Below are 18,404 nucleotides of genomic sequence, written 5' to 3'. Positions count from 1 at the left end.
GCGAATTAGAGAAAAACATTTAAGACATGTTTTTTTCTAGGTATTTATAGTATGTATAGAGATCTTGTACGGGTTTTTTAAACACAATCATTTTGATTGTGGGTTTTTTCCCCGCTGTTACATGATGATTAGTATTGAAATCACTGTTTATAGTGAAAATCAATTTATCTGAGGACAGCAAAAATAAACCATTTAATATGTTGTCTAAGTTATTTTGTTACATTGGATTTAGAAATATGTATTATAACAGATTTCTTTATTGTCTTCCACAGATATTACATTTTTAAGGTAAGTACAACTAGTCATATCTGAGAGTGTCGTGTACCTCTCTCTTATCCTTATTTCTTTCATCCTCTTCCTTTGTTAGTGGTGTTTAGACATGTTTATTCCCTTTAACTCATGCACATTTTGCATTTTAAAATTTTCTATGCTGTTTCTCTTACATCTCTTCTGTTAATATTCTATTCAGTCTATCTAACTCTTCAGTTTGTTACTTTCGTTGTTTTATACTGAGTCACCTTTATTGACCCTGACTTACCAGAAGCGGAAAATTGTTTGTCCAAGTGCCAAGGTCCACGAGAGTGTTACAGTGTCGCCGCTGGAGGCGGAGCCCCTGTGGGTGTACCGCGCCGGTCTCTGAACGGACCGAGAGGGCGAGTGAACTACCCTTCCCAGCTGCCCTGTGACCAGGAAGAGGAGGCGGGACCCGAGAGCGCGCTGCAAGCGCATAAAATCCACGAGCCCCACCGGCAGAGCGGGGGACTTACCAGAAGCGGAAAATTGTTTGTCCAAGTGCCAAGGTCCACGAGAGTGTTACAGTGTCGCCGCTGGAGGCGGAGCCCCTGTGGGTGTACCGCGCCAGTCTCTGAACGGACCGAGAGGGCGAGTGAACTACCCTTCCCAGCTGCCCTGTGACCAGGAAGAGGAGGCGGGACCCGAGAGCGCGCTGCAGGCGCATAAAATCCACGAGCCCCACCGGCAGAGCGGGGGACTTACCAGAAGCGGAAAATTGTTTGTCCAAGTGCCAAGGTCCACGAGAGTGTTACAGTGTCGCCGCTGGAGGCGGAGCCCCTGTGGGTGTACCGCGCCGGTCTCTGAACGGACCGAGAGGGCGAGTGAACTACCCTTCCCAGCTGCCCTGTGACCAGGAAAAGGAGGCGGGACCCGAGAGCGCGCTGCAGGCGCATAAAATCCACGAGCCCCACCGGCAGAGCGGGGGACTTACCAGAAGCGGAAAATTGTTTGTCCAAGTGCCAAGGTCCACGAGAGTGTTACAGTGTCGCCGCTGGAGGCGGAGCCCCTGTGGGTGTACCGCGCCGGTCTCTGAACGGACCGAGAGGGCGAGTGAACTACCCTTCCCAGCTGCTCTGTGACCAGGAAGAGGAGGCGGGACCCGAGAGCGCGCTGCAGGCGCATAAAATCCACGAGCCCCACCGGCAGAGCGGGGGACTTACCAGAAGCGGAAAATTGTTTGTCCAAGTGCCAAGGTCCACGAGAGTGTTACAGTGTCGCCGCTGGAGGCGGAGCCCCTGTGGGTGTACCGCGCCGGTCTCTGAACGGACCGAGAGGGCGAGTGAACTACCCTTCCCAGCTGCCCTGTGACCAGGAAGAGGAGGCGGGACCCGAGAGCGCGCTGCAGGCGCATAAAATCCACGAGCCCCACCCGCGTCGCGGGAGCACGCGGGAGCGCCGGGCGAAGCCCGGGCAAAGGGCGGGCCGTCTGAGGCCGTCCGAGGACGACGGAGGACGGGACGGGCCACCTTATTGATTTCCACGCAATCAGACTCTCCGAGAGTAAGCCCTTTACATTTTCGCCCTGCCCCCACTAGGCTATTATTTGTCAAACATACTGCTATGTCCACAAGGGGCAGTCGCAGCAAAACTGCTGCAGGAGTAGGGAAGGTTACTGGCCCAATCGATAACTTCATCTTCAGGGCCAACGAAGCGATCGACCATGGAATATCATTATTGGAACGCAGAGTCTCCCTGGAACTGGCCCAAGCCAGACGTTCCTCATTGGGCCTCCTCGCCTCAGCAAATACACCTATTAGGAACAACCCTGCTGTCGGTGTCTCTGTAGTTAGTGTTAGCGCAGAGATCCACACCCTGCCCAACACTGTGGATTTATCAGTAACACAATTACTCTCAGACTCACTACGGAGTTTGGAGAAATCCCCCAACTTAGATGTCACTGATAATTTTAACACACAATTAGATCTCGTCACAAACTCTATTCCAGCAATGAGCTTCCCTGAGAGCCTGCACACAACATCTATTGTGGAGCCCCAATTACCATCTATCCCGATAACAGACACTACACATGCTCTTGCCACCGACCCGATCCTGATTATAGATCCCGACTTGATGGCTACTAACTTATCCCCCCCCCGAGAATTGGTCACTGCACACACATTTGCGGACTTAACCCCCACTTCTAAAGCATTGCGAGGTTTAAGGGAGGGAGCTATACAGAAACAGAAACAGTCCCAAGGTTTAAATACATCTATATCCAAGGGAAACCCTCTACCCCAGAGAAAGCAGGGGAAAAGCCTATCTAACAACTCTAAAAAAGCTAACAAAAAATCTAATACAGGGTTGGGTCATAAAGGAGACTTGCCCATCACGGAGTCATCATGTAAAGATTGTCCCTCAACAAACCAACTTATAACGAAGGTTGGGGAAAGTATAAGTGTCCATCTTGCTACCATAGAAAAGAGACTAGGGAATATAGAAAAACAACTAAACGAACTAAGTGCCCTAGTTAAAACCCCACCCCCAAAAGGAATACCAACTTTAGTGGCGACCAAACCACATATTCAACAACCTTTGGGACAACCCGCGAAAAAACCAATTGCAGACTCTAGTAATACACCCAAGTTAACCCCACCTTCAAAGGGAGTCACGAAAAAACCGAACCCACCCACCATAAACACACAGGGGAAACAATCCAACCCGACACAACCAAAGGGGGGTACCACTAACAACTATAAGGACAGGAATAAAGGAAATCAAGGAAGATTTCCTGCTAATTTGCCCCCTGGATCAAGTCCATATGTAGTGGTGATGACGGGAGTTCCCGAGTTATCAGATAGTACTGAAGAACCTACCTGGTCTCTACTAAATAAAGTCAGTTACTGGCTAAACAATAAAAGACCCCTACCCCCATACTGTAGGAGTAACATTCTAACAGTTAGAAGAGTACCGTGGGTGGGCCATGAGACAAAGAAAACACATGGCGACTGTGTGATTATTAACTTTGACGACCCACGCACGGTAGAACATATCTGCTCATGGAGAAGTGAGGGGTATAGTGGAGGTATAGAGACAAGGCACCTTTCTTTTTTCTATCCATCTAGGAATTCTGATAGGTTCAACCAGTACGACCATGCCTCTGATGGAGACTGGTGCCAGGTGGGGCAAAAAGATGTGGGAAACAACTGGGGTGAGCGGGGGCGAGATAACCATAGATATCCTCAAAGAAACACAATAAGCAGAGATGCCTTTTGGGGAATACCAGTTTTCAATAGATTCAGCAGCCTAGAGATGGTTGATTGACTCTCACCATCACCCCGGCCACTGAACATTGAACTGGAGGGAACAAAACAGGGTTGCCCCATTGAGCTTACTAAAAACATAGAGGCGCATGAAAAGGAGAGCCTAAGTACACAACTGGCCCAAAATTGTTTGGGGTTGTCAGTAACAAGTGAAGATCAAGTAGTTGGTAATATTAAAAGGCCTGTAACATCTAACCCCCCAGATCCCTATCCTCATAAAAACTCTAACAGCATACTAAAGATCATCAGCTGGAATGTAGCTGGACTTCAACAGCGGGTATCGGACCAGGAATGGTTAAAATTTATATCCAACAGAGACATAATAATGTTACAAGAGACATGGGCTACTTCTGAAACAGTTATAGAGGGTTTTGAATGCCACAGCATTAGCGCACAGAAGCCAGTTTTTGGACGCCCCGTGGGAGGCCTGCTGATTGGATTCAGGATAACTCTAGGGGGGGCTACCAAATTAATACCAACTAAAAGCCCAAACATTCAAATAATCGAGTTTACATGTAGGTCATCGTTATACTTCATTAACTTCTATAATAACGATTTTCACTCGACCCCTAACAGGAACTATATAGAGCTATTTGAGAATATTACAAGAATAACCGAATCAGCCAATAACCGTGCGAACAATAGGATTATCCTAGCTGGAGACTTTAATGCCAAACTGGTGAAAACCAAAGTAGGTGCAATTCAATCAGATAGGGCCACCAAACGTGGGAATGAATTAAAAAATGTTATAAACACACACACCCTGTTGAATATAATGGACACATGCAAAAATAGTGAAACTGCATATATTCCAACTTTCAGAGGCAGAGATTTCTCCAGCACGGTAGATTATATCTTTCCGTCTGCAGAATTATTAGATAAAGTTACCCAGGCAGGAGTTGTAGAAACAGCCTTCGGAGACCATAACGCATTGGAAATTAGTTTAAGATTGGGCCCGATTCAAGCACCGCCCCGCACCTTGGGAGCTAGGGATATTGTGCCATCAACTGATAACCTAAGGCTAAAGTGGAAAGGGGTGGACTGCGGACGCATTATGAACACAATCATAAGTAGCCACCAATCAATAGTTGACTCATGCTCACTTACTGATGGGAACCACCAAAGGATAGTCAAAGACTTTGCAAATCTTTGTAATGTTATTAAGACTCTTCTGACAGTCCCTAACAGAAAAAACAGTGACGAGCCTAGGTGGTTCGACAGCTGCTGTTCAGCGGCAAATAAGGCTCTTCGTAGGGCTTTAAATTCCAAACCGAGGAGTCAAGTAGACGTACGGTCCGCTAGGTTGGCTTATAAAATAGCCATAGGGACAAGGAAGGCCACCATGGTAGAGGACCACTGGAATGAACTAACTGTCTCTGCTGCTGTGGGAAATAGCGCAACCTTCTGGCCTGCTGTAAGGAAGATGCGGGACATGGGGAAGCAGTTGTCACCAACCAGCTGTACTATTTCTAGCCAGCATTGGGAGCAACATTTCTCCAAAATATACGCCAAACCTACTGCCTCTACAGAAGATTACAGCCATGGCAAACTGAGCCCATTAGATATAACCCTGGGGGAGGTCGTTCTAGCCATCAATCAAAGCCTCGGGAACAAGGCACCGGGGCCGTATGGCTTCCCAATTGATCTAATCAAACACAAACCAGAATTTTGGGGGCCCATTCTGGTTAATGTTTTCAATTGTTTGCCGATGGGCGCCATCCCTGACACCTGGTCCACCAGCATAATAGTGCCTATCTACAAAAAAGGTGAAAGATCTGACCCTACAAACTATAGGCCCATCTCACTCTTAGACAACACCTTGAAAATTCTGGGCCGGGTGCTGTATAATAGAGTGAATGATTGGGCTGAAAAAACAGGGGTGTTGGACAGATGTCAAATGGGCTTCAGAAGTAAGGTCGGGACAACAGAACAATGCCTGAATCTTAATCTTATAATAGGCAAATACACCATAGCTAGGGTTTCACCTATTTACCTAGCTTTTATGGACTTGTCGTCCGCCTTCGACCTAGTGAACAGGTCAAAATTGTGGGCGACACTCCTCTCCTATGGCCTTGACGAATCTTTGGTACATTTCCTAGCCTATCTACACGCGGACACTAAAGCCCAGGTACGAATTGGCATGGAGGGTGAGATCTCAGGGGCAATCAAGGTAGAAGGAGGTGTCCGACAGGGGTGCGTTTTAGCACCCCTGTTGTTCATCATTTATATAAACGGATTGAGTGATTCCCTGAAAAAGACGACAACTGATGTCCCGAAAATCCAAGGGAAATTGCTACCCGCACTTCTGTATGCCGACGATGCGGTGATTATGGGCTTAACACCAAATGCCCTATGTGCCCTGGTCAAGAACTTTGCACATTTTATGGGGAACTTGGACTTGAAAGTGAATTTTAAAAAATCGTATATTATGACCTGCGGGCCAGGGGCCAAACAACTCAACTCCATTTCGATTGGTCAAGAGAAGTTGCACTCTACCAAATCATTCCCCTACTTAGGCATGGTCTTTGCTGCGAACGGCCTGTGGAGTGGGCAGCTTGCCCACGCCACAGGCAAGTTCTCAAAGGCCATAAACTCAATTCTTTCCCTGCCACGGCCAAAGAGGTCAGAAACAACTAAGGCAATTGTGAAAATATACAGACTGCAATGTGTCCCGGTAGCAACCTATGGCGCTGAGATTTGGGGGACAGTGAAACCATCTAGCCTGCAGACAGAAGAAAACCGGTTATGTAGAAAACTTCTTGGAGCCCCAATCTCTTCATCCGGGTATATTTGCCATGCTGAACTCAATTTGCCTCATATAACTGATTTTATTGCCACGCGACCTGCATTATTTTGGCTGGCCATTTGGACCAATGACCGTGCTATTTTAACACAGGAAATTGTGTCTGAATGTCTAGCATGTGACAAAGGCATGAGTATCCCGTGGCTCCGGGCGACAAAGGAAAGCCTAGATAGCATTGGCAAAACCCATCTTTTTAACGATCCTTCCCAGATCAAGAGTACAGACAAAAAGGATATACAAATTGAACTTTATGCCCTTTTCAGGGAAAAGAGGTTGGAGATAGAACTGCAAAAACAAACTGTCAAATCATATGTGAATAACATAAACAACGACTTATCTCCACAACAAATCCCTTTATATCTTAGACTCCCTACGACCAACTAGGAAAGATCGTTATTATATCGCTTAAGAGCTGGAATCATAAAATACTCACTTTGCTTTCCAATGGGCCACAGCACGATGAATTCTGGAACTGAGTTATGCCCCTGCCCTTGCGATGGACACAGCAGACAAAATGACTTACATTTCTTTTTTCATTGTAAATTTTTTATAAAATACATCAAGTGGTTTTTAGTCCCATATTTTAAAAAACAAAGACCAGTTTCTCTGACTCAATCTTATTCCATGCTTTTAAAATTAGAAAATGATGAACTGATTTTTCGTGTAAGCTCATTTCTGAAAGTCATCTTCTCTGCACGAAAATCAATGGAACCTCCATGAAATGCTTATGTGCCTTAAAGTCCCCCCTGCCTTGCACTTTAGTAAATTGAATTGCACTTTAGTAGCTGAATCACACTGATTGTTTACATTAATGCTTGGAAAACACCTGTGGCTTTTAACTATTTGTGGAAATTGCGTAATTATTTTAAAATGTATTTTTATGTAAATGTGTGGCTTTTATGGATTTTTTGTAATCCGAATAAAGTATTTTTTTTTTTTATTGAATTGACCCTTTATCACCTTTGTTTCCTGAATATTAATTTCTTTGTCTTACTGTTCCTTCCAATGTGTTCCCTTACTCTGCTTTCATTAATTATGCTCAATTTCCAAACTTAAATCTATAGTTTAGTTCTCTCATCCTACTTCATTTCCCTTTATCTGTCTCTCTTACACTCCATATCTGTTTCTATTCCATTCATCTTCTGTTACTCATTCTTTTTCACTCTGTTTCTCTTAGTGTTGTTCCTTTATTTTATCTATCTCTTTAAGACATTTCAGTATTCTTAGTCTGTTTATTTTACAGACTGTTTGTTTCGTGTATTATCACTGATTATACTCTCATTTTGTCTCTCACTTTACTTTTCTTTAGACAGTCATTCTTTGAGTGCTATTATTTATTTCAAATAATTCTGTCTCGGTCTTTTTCTGTCCCTCAGTCTTCTTTTCTTTCTCTTTCTGTTTCAATCACTTCTACTTTGTTTTGTTTCATTAAATGACACTATAACCTTATTTTAACTTTTTTTCAACAGATACCATGTTTTTTTAAAGATTTTAAATTTTTCTTTATTACTATTTCTTAGGTAAGTATAAAAAATAAAAATACTTTTTCATCACTGTGTCATTTTTTTGAGTATCCTGGTCATACCAGTGTTGTGTTTTATGTGAGCACTTTCATGGAGGATTGGCTGTACGGTCACAAGGAGTCTCTTAAAAATTAATTTAAGAAATCAGCAACATTTCAGTGAGTCAGTTCACTAATGCGGATGTGTCAAAACATTGCAGGTAAATGATATGTGTTAAAGAACTTTGGAGCATATTATCAAGGGGGTTTTATTCTGCTTTTTTGGCTTTAAAAGCCAAGAAAGCGCAGATAAAATTATCTTTCTAGTATGTAGGTGATACTAACACCAGTTAGCGACATCTAATAACAGATAATGCGTATCTTGTGATTAGCTTTGTTTGTGTGTGAAATTTATTATTGTTGACATGCAAAGTTAGTATTGCAAGATGTTAGTGACTGGAAACAGTTCCTAACATTGCTATTTCCTTTTACCCACTTTTGAAGATATTTGTGCTATGGTCGAAAATGTCCAAAATCTAATAGCTGCCCCTGAGCAGTTCTTAGTTATGTCATGTAATGGTAGGTAGATAACATGACTAAGGCCAATAGCTCGGTAATGGATGAATATTGCTGACTTCACAACAATATTTATGTATTTGGACCCATTTTTATCACTTAGGACAGTGGTTCGTAAACAATGTTCACCTGTGGATTCCTTGACTTACTCAGCAGTTTACAGTGGTTCCTCACCATTTTATTTAACGGTTGGTAGGTAGTATGTACGTTCTGTTACCTTTCTTAAAGTAATTGGGACACATTCTTTCACTCATCCAATCATCCGTTCACTGATCCAGCCATCCGCTCTCTTAACCAGCCACCCTTTTACTTCACTGATGTATCCATGCTTTTGTCCATCTACCCCCTTTGACTTACTAATTAATCTTTATAATCACCCTTTCAGTTATCCATTCTTTTACTTTTTCACTTATCATTTTATCTATCCACGCATTTATTTGCCCATCATCTACCCGTTCACTTTTTTATCTATCTATCCTTTCACACATCCATCCACTAAATCACTGATGCATCAGGTGCTCTTTTACTCATGCATCCATATTTTAACATATCTATCCATTCTTCTAAGCCATTTATGCAACCTTCCAGCCATACATCCATCTATTTATCTTTTTTCTCATCTATACTTACAGTCATTCATTTATGCATCCATGTTTTCTTTGATTATGTAACTATTCGCTTTTCATTCATCCATTCATTCTTTCAGTAATCGATCTAGCCATTTAGAGATTCCAAATTTATTTACTCACTCAGCTTTGTACTTTATGACCTGAGTCTTTCTCTGCAGAGCTGTAGGGAGAAGAGGCCTGTGAAGAACAAACTACAGCAAGGGGTGGGGTGCGGTGGATGAGAGTTTACAATGCCTCCGTACATAGGGAGACTGAAAAGGTAGAAGTTATCAGTTATACATGATGTCCAGTAACAGGATGTGAGGTTACTGCAAAATGGTGTTGTTTCCATGGTTTTATGCACTGTTAAAAAAAAATGGAGGGGTCTTTTCAAAGGATGTGTTGGATGTAATTCCGAGGGCACTTTAAGACACCTAAGCTACAAATATGCGTCTAGCACAGTGTTGTGCTCGACTGGTGTTATGTTGTATGTCTGATTGCATGCAGATATGTAGAATAGCAACTATCTTTACACAAAGAACAAGCAAAGACTATTGGTTTTGAAAATGGGTGCTAGTTCCTTTAAGTACAAAAGCAGTAACCATGGCATTGTTGAATATATTAATGAAAATACTGCTGTTTAAAAATCATGAGAGAATGAAAGAACGTTAATCTGTTTTTTTAATTTTCTTTCATAGCCTTCTTTAAAGGAAGTGTTTTCTAATATGGCATGCTGGTGGTTTTATTTTTTTATCTAAGATAATGCCTTCTGTTCATTGAGGGAGGAAGAGCGCAATCTGCTTTAAAAAACCTTGACTGCCATATTCTCATTCAGTAAGTGCCAATAAGCTCCATAGAGAATTTCAGTGTGCGGGAGGGGTGGTCCTGTAGCAGTGAAATCCAAGGCCGTTCCAGCAGGGGCTGTCAGCCTTCTCACAGGGGAGGAGCGCGCAGCTCTCTGAGATAGATACAGTTACACATAACAGGGTAGTGACGTCTGTGGAATTTATGGATGGTTGGTCACCCTAGTGTGCGTTGTGTCCTTGGCCCTTCATTACGGCGGACTGGGGAGCCGCGGTGCACAGTTTGGGAATCACAAGTTTTAGAAGTATCGCCAGAGTTTTCCGCAGTGTAACTACGTCATTATTAATTTAAATATATATGTGATAGTAACCCTGTAAGAGGCAGCGGTAGTTAACATTACCGCGTGAAAACAAGCGTTGTTTTTATGCACTAATGTGTGCTTTGTAATTAGGAGAGGGGGTTGATTTAGTTTTATTTTCCACACCTCAATGTTAACGCTGCCAAATGCTTCATCAAAGCAGGCCGTGGCACTCGTACGATAAAGAAGTTTATTTAAACTGTTTTTCTAACAATAGCCGTGTTTGTGATAGTATTTTCGTCTCCAAACACATTTTGCTTGTGGTTTAACGTACGCCTCCTATACATGTCATTAACTGTTTGTGCGGCACACATGCAAAGTGCTCTTTCCGCAGGCGGTGTTATGACGTTGTCACAAAGGTGTTCAGGAACATTTACAAGGATACGGAAGACATTATCGCCGCCTTTAACGGCAGGAAGTTGCCGATATAGGGGCAAAAACGGCGTTCATAATATGCGTTATAAATTGCAGTCGAACGTAATGGTAGATATAAATACGTTTCAATTGGAATTTGTAGAACATAGGGGCATATTATCAAGGACGGTCGATACATTTTCGCCGCTTTTATCGACAAGAAATTGCCGATAAAGCGGCGTTAATGGGCTTGATAATATGCCCTATGGAAATCCTATCGAAGCCCATGTGAGATGTGAAAACATCTAACATGGGCTTCGACAGGAATTCCATACAGTATATTATCAAGTCCATTATCGCCGCATTATCGGCAGTTTCCTGCCAATAAAAGCGGCGATATTGTATCGCCCGTCCTTGATAATATGGCCCATATTATGAAGGCGATTATCGTCGCTTTTAGAGCAGCGTTCTGCCGATAAAAGCGACGATAAATCACGTCTTCTTCATAATATGCCCCAAGTATTGCCGCATTTTTTAATAATTGTTCTGAAAATGCGGCGATACTTTAGCTTATGAATAGAGCTCTTTTTGGTCCAATGAGGTAGTTCTGAAAAGAACTTTTTGTTTTTTTGAGTTTTGTTGTTTTTTTGCTTTTTTTAAATTTTTGGACAAGTTTTTTATTCTTTATAATTTGTTAAACTGGAGCCGAATTTTTGAACTGTAAAACAGGAACATAAGAAGTTGTTAAAAAATTAGTTGCATTCGAATCTTTCATGGTCTTTAATTATTCTTTCGACTAGAGTGAGACTCTGCTCCCCGTACACAATCATTCCTTCACACTTGTTGCATTTCATATGGACTTTCGACAAAAATGGTTTCAACTCCAACTGTGCAGTAGATGGAGATACAGGTCGTCTTCTCGATGAAGTACTGGCCACAGCTGGTTGTAGTTCTGTTGCCAGAGCTCTTGTCGCTGCCTGTGCATATTGCACTGGATGGACTTGGCTCACATGTCTCTTCATGGTATGAATCGAAAAGGAATACTTTTTGGAAGGATTACCTCTTGAAAGTACTGTGTCACAAATTGTGCAAGTTACTTTCGAAGCATTTACTTTTTTTTGATCTTGAGGATAGGTGAAAAATTGCCAGATGAAAGATTATTTTTTTATTTTTTAAAGGTACACGAACATTTTCTTCAGATTCCGAGGATGAATTGCGTGCGGCAGCCATTTCAGCAAAGTCTCCGGAAAGATGAAAAAGGTTCTTCTCCCTTCAGCGCCAAATAGATAGTGAGGGAAGTTGGTGGTTTCTGGAAAATTGCAGAATAGAAACTACTATGAACCAATAGGAAGTGTTCTTTTCAAGTCACATGATTTGACATGCGCGTATTAAGACGTATACGTGGTGATGGAATCCGGACACGTACGTCATTTGGAAGTATCGGTCTAATTTAATGAAGTTTTAAAATGGGAAAAGGAGGAAAGGTAGACATTCTCTGATGTTGTATACCTTCATATGGGGTCCCAGGAACAATACCGATAAAGTATACATCCTTTTTTTAATCTTTAAAAATACCGGGGTGCGCGCACGCGGTCGCGCACCACCGTACGTTTTCCAACATTTAGTGAGAAGTCTGAAAACGTTAAAAAGAAGGTAAGGTAAAGACTTGTAAACCACTAAAGATTTATAAGGAGTCCCGAAACAATTCTGACAGTGAAGAAAAGTTTGTAATCCTATGAAAACATTTCTCGAAATACTATGATAAAACTATAGAATACATTGAAAATATAGTTAATAATTCGCATTTTAAAAACCTTTGAAATTCACTGAAAAAACCATAGGTTTTATACACGTTATAGTTAGGAAGTAGCATTTCAAAACCTATGAAATTCACTGAAAAAACCATAGGTTTTATACATGTTATAGTTAGGAAGTAGCCTTTAAAAAACCTATGAAATTCACTGAAAAAACCATAGGTTTTATACATGTTATAGTTAGGAAGTAGCCTTTAAAAAACCTATGAAATTCACTGAAAAAACCATAGGTTTTACACCAGTTATAGTTAGCTGGAAATTTTACTCGCATAAAACCATTGAAATTCCCACGTTATAGTTAGTTGGACTCACTATAACTTGCGCGTGCAATGCACTGCTGATGACGTCACATATTACATCACTCATGACATGGTCAGTGACATCACTCATGACATCACTGATGACACCATCCTTGTGACAGAGTGACAGACCTCCTTTCACTGTAATGTAAACTTTGAAACACATATTCAAAAATAGAAACTAAAATTTTAAAAAAAATGGAGATACCCATACCAGTTACAACAACCAATTCAGTAATTCCACCATCTATATACACATCCACTCATTCACCAACAGTTCTATATAGTCACTCATACATATACTCACTCATCATATGTAGTGATACACCTATACATCCTGTTACACACCGACAGTCATCCAAAAGTTACTCACATACATATTCACACATGAAAATAAACTATTGAACATCCATTTATTTGCATATACAGCTATACACACACTACCACCTTACTTTTAAGGAAACTTACACATACTTACTCTCTTAAACAATCACTTATAGAAACACATACTTATTTAAACAGGAACTCTAAAAAAATCTCTTACTCTCACATATACTCACTTATATACATCAATATTCACATATACTAGATTAAAACGTATGTAGTTACTGATCAATATACTAGTGAGACAGTCATTCACTCACTAACATACACATATACACACTCATCCACCCATACAGTCCTGCACATATGCTGTCTTCAAAACACATACAAACAGAGAGTCAGTCACTCATGCATCTATGTGCTAAGTAATACCCCCAACAAACTATATAGACACTCATACTGATATTAAAAAAAACATCTAATAACCCATATACATACACATGTAGCTACTCACCAACCCATGCAGCCACTTATACACAAAGTGAAACACTAATCCATACATTTAAATATTTAAACATTACTCACTAATATATGTATTCACTAAGATACACTTAATAAGCCAGTTAACCAATAAAATTTTTTTTTTAAAAATCAATGTAAACACTTATTTAAACATTTATTATTCCATCAACTTTTACATATACATATATAACACATATTTATTTTTCGGAAAGACACACATTCACTGGATGGTGTCATCAGTGATGTCATGAGTGATGTCACTGACCATGTCATGAGTGATGTAATATGTGACGTCATCAGCAGTGCATTGCACGCGCAAGTTATAGTGAGTCCAACTAACTATAACGTGGGAATTTCAATGGTTTTATGCGAGTAAAATTTCCAGCTAACTATAACTGGTGTAAAACCTATGGTTTTTTCAGTGAATTTCATAGGTTTTTTAAATGCTACTTCCAACTATAACGTGTGTAAAACCTATGGTTTTTTCAGTAAATATATATATATATATATGCTTGCAATCTTCAATCCAGCCACTGGAACCCTCATCACGGTATCCCAATCGTTGAAAAAAGCGGAAGACCCAATATGCAGGTGAGCATTCAAGTTTTTATTATTTAGTGGAAGCGCACCTCGCCAGCACAACGTTTCGGCCTGCCCAGAGGCCTTGGTCACATGACGCCATGGGGAAGGAGAGCAAAATTTAAAGTGCAAGTGCTAAATTTACAATAAATGTGATTGGTTGAATTAATCATGAGGCCCAAGTTGTCAGAACAAACATAGAAGACATACTTGTTGACTGGAAATTACGGGATAATCCCGGGGAATTCATCACAAATGTAATACAAATACATTGTTTAAAATTCATCCGGATAAAAATCATCATTCTTGCTAAATATAAGATTAAATTCTAGTAAAATTCAGCTAAAACAAATGATTTCTACCATTTACAAGATTAAGTCCATGTAAGAAACCCAAAACCCCGGATAAAAATACCAATAATTTAAAACATACCATAAATTTTTTGGTATAAACATTATGTATTAAAAAGATGTTGTCTCATATCGGGATGACTGCCCACCGCGAATTGTGCAGACTTGGGTTAAGTTGATACATGTATGAATACATATTGTAAGCATCCCTGATTGAGTATGTACTTTCGTTTGTAAAGCCCCGTTTTTGCCAGCCTTCAAATGTGACCCATGTGGGTAAATGCCCCTTGTTGTGGGTTCAACCAACTTCGTGTGTGAGTGTGAATTATGTGAAAAGTAATTAATAAAATTAAACAAAATTTGTGTAGGCTACTCCTAGACTACATCAAATATTGGAATGACCACACTTATCAGAACCGGGCTGTACACTCATAACACTGGCTGTTCTAGCTGAGAGTACATTTTTTACTAGTAAGGCATAATGGATCAGTTTTTATAGCTATTTACCAAGATGTAATCGATAGGTTAGCTATCCAGGTGTGAGAAATAACCCTGAGGGATTACTGGTAATCAGAGGCACGTGTGGAAATCCTCCATTGAGTTAAGACCTCTTGGGGTCTTACTGTCCATCTCTAGAATATATCTGGTCTCCAGCGCCCTCAGAATGTCCTCCCTATCTCCTCCTCTTCTCAGGGGGTTTACGGCATCTATGGCATAATACTTCAGTAGTGCACTTTTGTTGTCATGGAACTCTCTGAAGTGCCGAGCAACCGGATACGTGGCGTCGTTAGTGTTGATGGCCCTTATGTGCTGGAGTATCCTTTTGTGGACCTGCAATTTGGTGCTACCAATATATTGCAGGCCACACGGACACTCCAGCACATACACCACGTATTCACTCTTACATGTCAGTTGTTTGTTGATCTTCTGGGGCACTACCGAGAACGGTGTAGTGAACTCAGTTTTGTTAACCCCATGTAAGCACGCCTTACAGCTAGAGCATTTCCTGGAACCTTTACTCGGGTCAAGCCAAGTTTTGAGTGGGGCCACTTCAGGACTAGATTTCACAAGGGCGTCTTGCATGGAGAATGCCTTCCTGAAAGTAATTGCCGGTTTGCAAGGCATATGTTCCCCAATTACTGGGTCAAGCTTGACCAGTTCCAGTGCTTGTTTACTATCTTTCTTAGTGCTCCATGCTGATTGTTGTAGGACCAGATCAATCTGATAGGTTGCTTGCCTTGAGCTTCTGTAGGTTTCAGAGCCTTTTTGCGCACATACATATAAAACTTCTTTTTTAAAAGTTATCAGCTGCAGGTAATATTAACGTTTAATATGGTCGCTGGAAGTGTATGAGAAAGGGGTAATGATCTTATACATTCCTCAGAAAAAATTGAAAAGCGAAATAATTTTCATCCTTGTAAGAGAGCGTGACAGTCTTGGAAAATAAATGCACAGTGCTAATTTTTCCCATCTGTGCAGGAAAGTAGAAACACATAAATACAAAATAAACAATATAAACACTAACAAAGCAGTATATGTTCAGTTTCTGGGAAAGCAAAAATATTGGGAAGGAAGTGAGACAATTGGCAGATGATTAGCTCTAACCTTCTTAGTTGTTCCATTAAAAAAAGAAAAGCAAAGTTGTTCTGGTCAAGGGGAACATGGTAGGAATAATACTCTTAGACATCCTGTCCCTGTTTGGCATGGTTAACTATACAATCTTCCTCCAACGAGTAAAAGAGGTTGGTAAAGGATGTGAAGTGAAAATCTGGTTTTATTCCTTCATGGCAAATTGATCCCATATGGTCTCCATTACCCCCAATAAAATCAGCCATATTAATTATAACTTGTGGGATTCCTCGGTGCTCATCCCTTAAGCCAATATTGTTTATTATATAAAGTTGGAAAATGGTCCTCCCTGAAGGGCCACCCCAAACGTTTTGCCTTCGTCTGCCCCTTTTTATGACCTCATTTTTGTGGGCTTTAGGACTCTGAGCACTTTGCCACTGCTGACCAGTGCGAAAGTGCATGTGCTCTGTCCTCTGAACATGGTATAATTGGTTTAAACCTGTTTGGCATATTTAGTTTACTTGTAAGTCCCATGTGAAGGGGTATACCATATATGCCCAGGGCCTGTAAATTAATTGCTACTAATGGGCCTGTAGCACTGATTGTGACACCCACACAAGTAGCTTTTCAAACCTGTCTCATGTCTGCCATTGTTAGGCCTGTGTGTGCCGTTTACTGCCAATTCGACTTGCCACTTTTAACCACTTTCTAAGCCTTAAACTCCTCATTTATTACACATAAATCACCCCTACGATAGGCTCTAGGTAATACCAAAGGCAGGGTGCTGTGAAAGTACAGGTAGGACATGGACTGTTAAGTTTTAAATATCCTGGTAGTGCCAAACAGCTCAATTTGTTTTTCACTACTGTGAGGCCTACTGCTCCCATAGGATAGCATTGGGTATTCCTGAAATCACTTTTAGGCTGTAATTTCCCAAGAATTCACTTTTAAGCTGTAATTTCCCAAGAATATCGGACCCCTCCTAGCCCTGTGACAAAGGTCACCTCTCCCTGGCAGTGGAAGTAGCTTCCAACTGCTTTGCCCTGCTATGACTTCTAGGGAAAATATGCTGTTCTTTATCAAGGATAAGATAGATAGATCTGGTGGTGACATCTTGTGTTTTGTCAAAGATTGAATATTGTGATAACCTGTGCCTTGGCCTTCCAGCTGTTCACTGCCAGTGATTCAAAGGACTGCAACCAGTGAAAGTACTATAATGTTTCAGCACTTGAGGAGGCTTACAATGGCTGCCCACGGAAACACTTATCCAGTTTAAGTGTCTGTGAATAGTCCTCGGATAACACCAACAACTCTGAACTTTCTAGGCTATTATACAAGTATGTCCCTATACATAAACTGCTCTATGCATTTCATTTTGCCATCAAAGTTTTAGGGATATATTAATCATGAATTGGAGGGCATCTAGCTGATACAGAGTGTTTGAAAACAGCAAACTGAAATCATCCAAAAGATAGAAAGCCAACCTTCATCTATCAAACCTCCCAAAACATTTCTTGTCTGTTCACTTTCTGCCTACCATGTCAGTTTTTCTTTTTTATTAATTTCCTTGCTCTTCTTCGTGACCTAAGACCATTTGTTGTAGCAGTGTGATTCATGGTGGCAGCACAATCTCTCACAAAGCAGTCAACTTCTTTATGAAGTGCTGGTAACAAGAAATTCTTAGGACTGGGCCTCTTCATGCCCCTCATTCTGGTATGGCCTTCTTAAGAACATTCCATAACCCTTTGCGTACTGCCATGAATACCAACCCCACATGCTTAACCAATCTACCATCCAAGCTCACTTCATTCACCATATGCATATAAGCTTCCTCTTCCACACTCAACTAATGTTTGTAAAACAGATCTATTTCAATATAAATCTCTATTTTTTACAGCAAAACCATATTTTAAGCCCCATCTCCATACTTACTCAGCAACATCTTTAGCTTCCACGCATTTACTACTAGAACAAGTAAGATGTGGAAACCAGGACAAACTATGAAAAACAGTTTTTAGACAAGAAACAGAGTCCATATTATAGTAGTACTCCATAAGTTTCTTCTGCAATTTGTATATTCTCAGGGTTGAGCACACTGCTTTCCTAGTACTAACTAGATCTATCTGGAGCTTGGGGTGTGCTCAGACATTCATTACTTAGCAACTTGCTACAGCTTCTCATTTAATTGCCGAATATCTAATGTTGCTCTCTCTCAGTGGCCTGTAGGTGAATGCAGCAATTTCTCCATTCCCTTCGTTTTTTGTCACAACACTACGCCTAGACAGCGCCACTTGCATCTGTAATTATGTTACGTACATCCTGCATATTAAAAGACGTTAGCATTATGGCACTAACAACCACTTTCTTAACATGTTCAAATGCCAACTCC

Source organism: Lissotriton helveticus, chromosome 2_1 (assembly GCF_964261635.1).
Source record: "Lissotriton helveticus chromosome 2_1, aLisHel1.1, whole genome shotgun sequence".
NCBI lineage: Eukaryota > Metazoa > Chordata > Amphibia > Caudata > Salamandridae > Lissotriton > Lissotriton helveticus.
The sequence above is the reverse complement of the archived record's forward strand: the minus strand, read 5'-3'. Positions refer to the sequence as shown.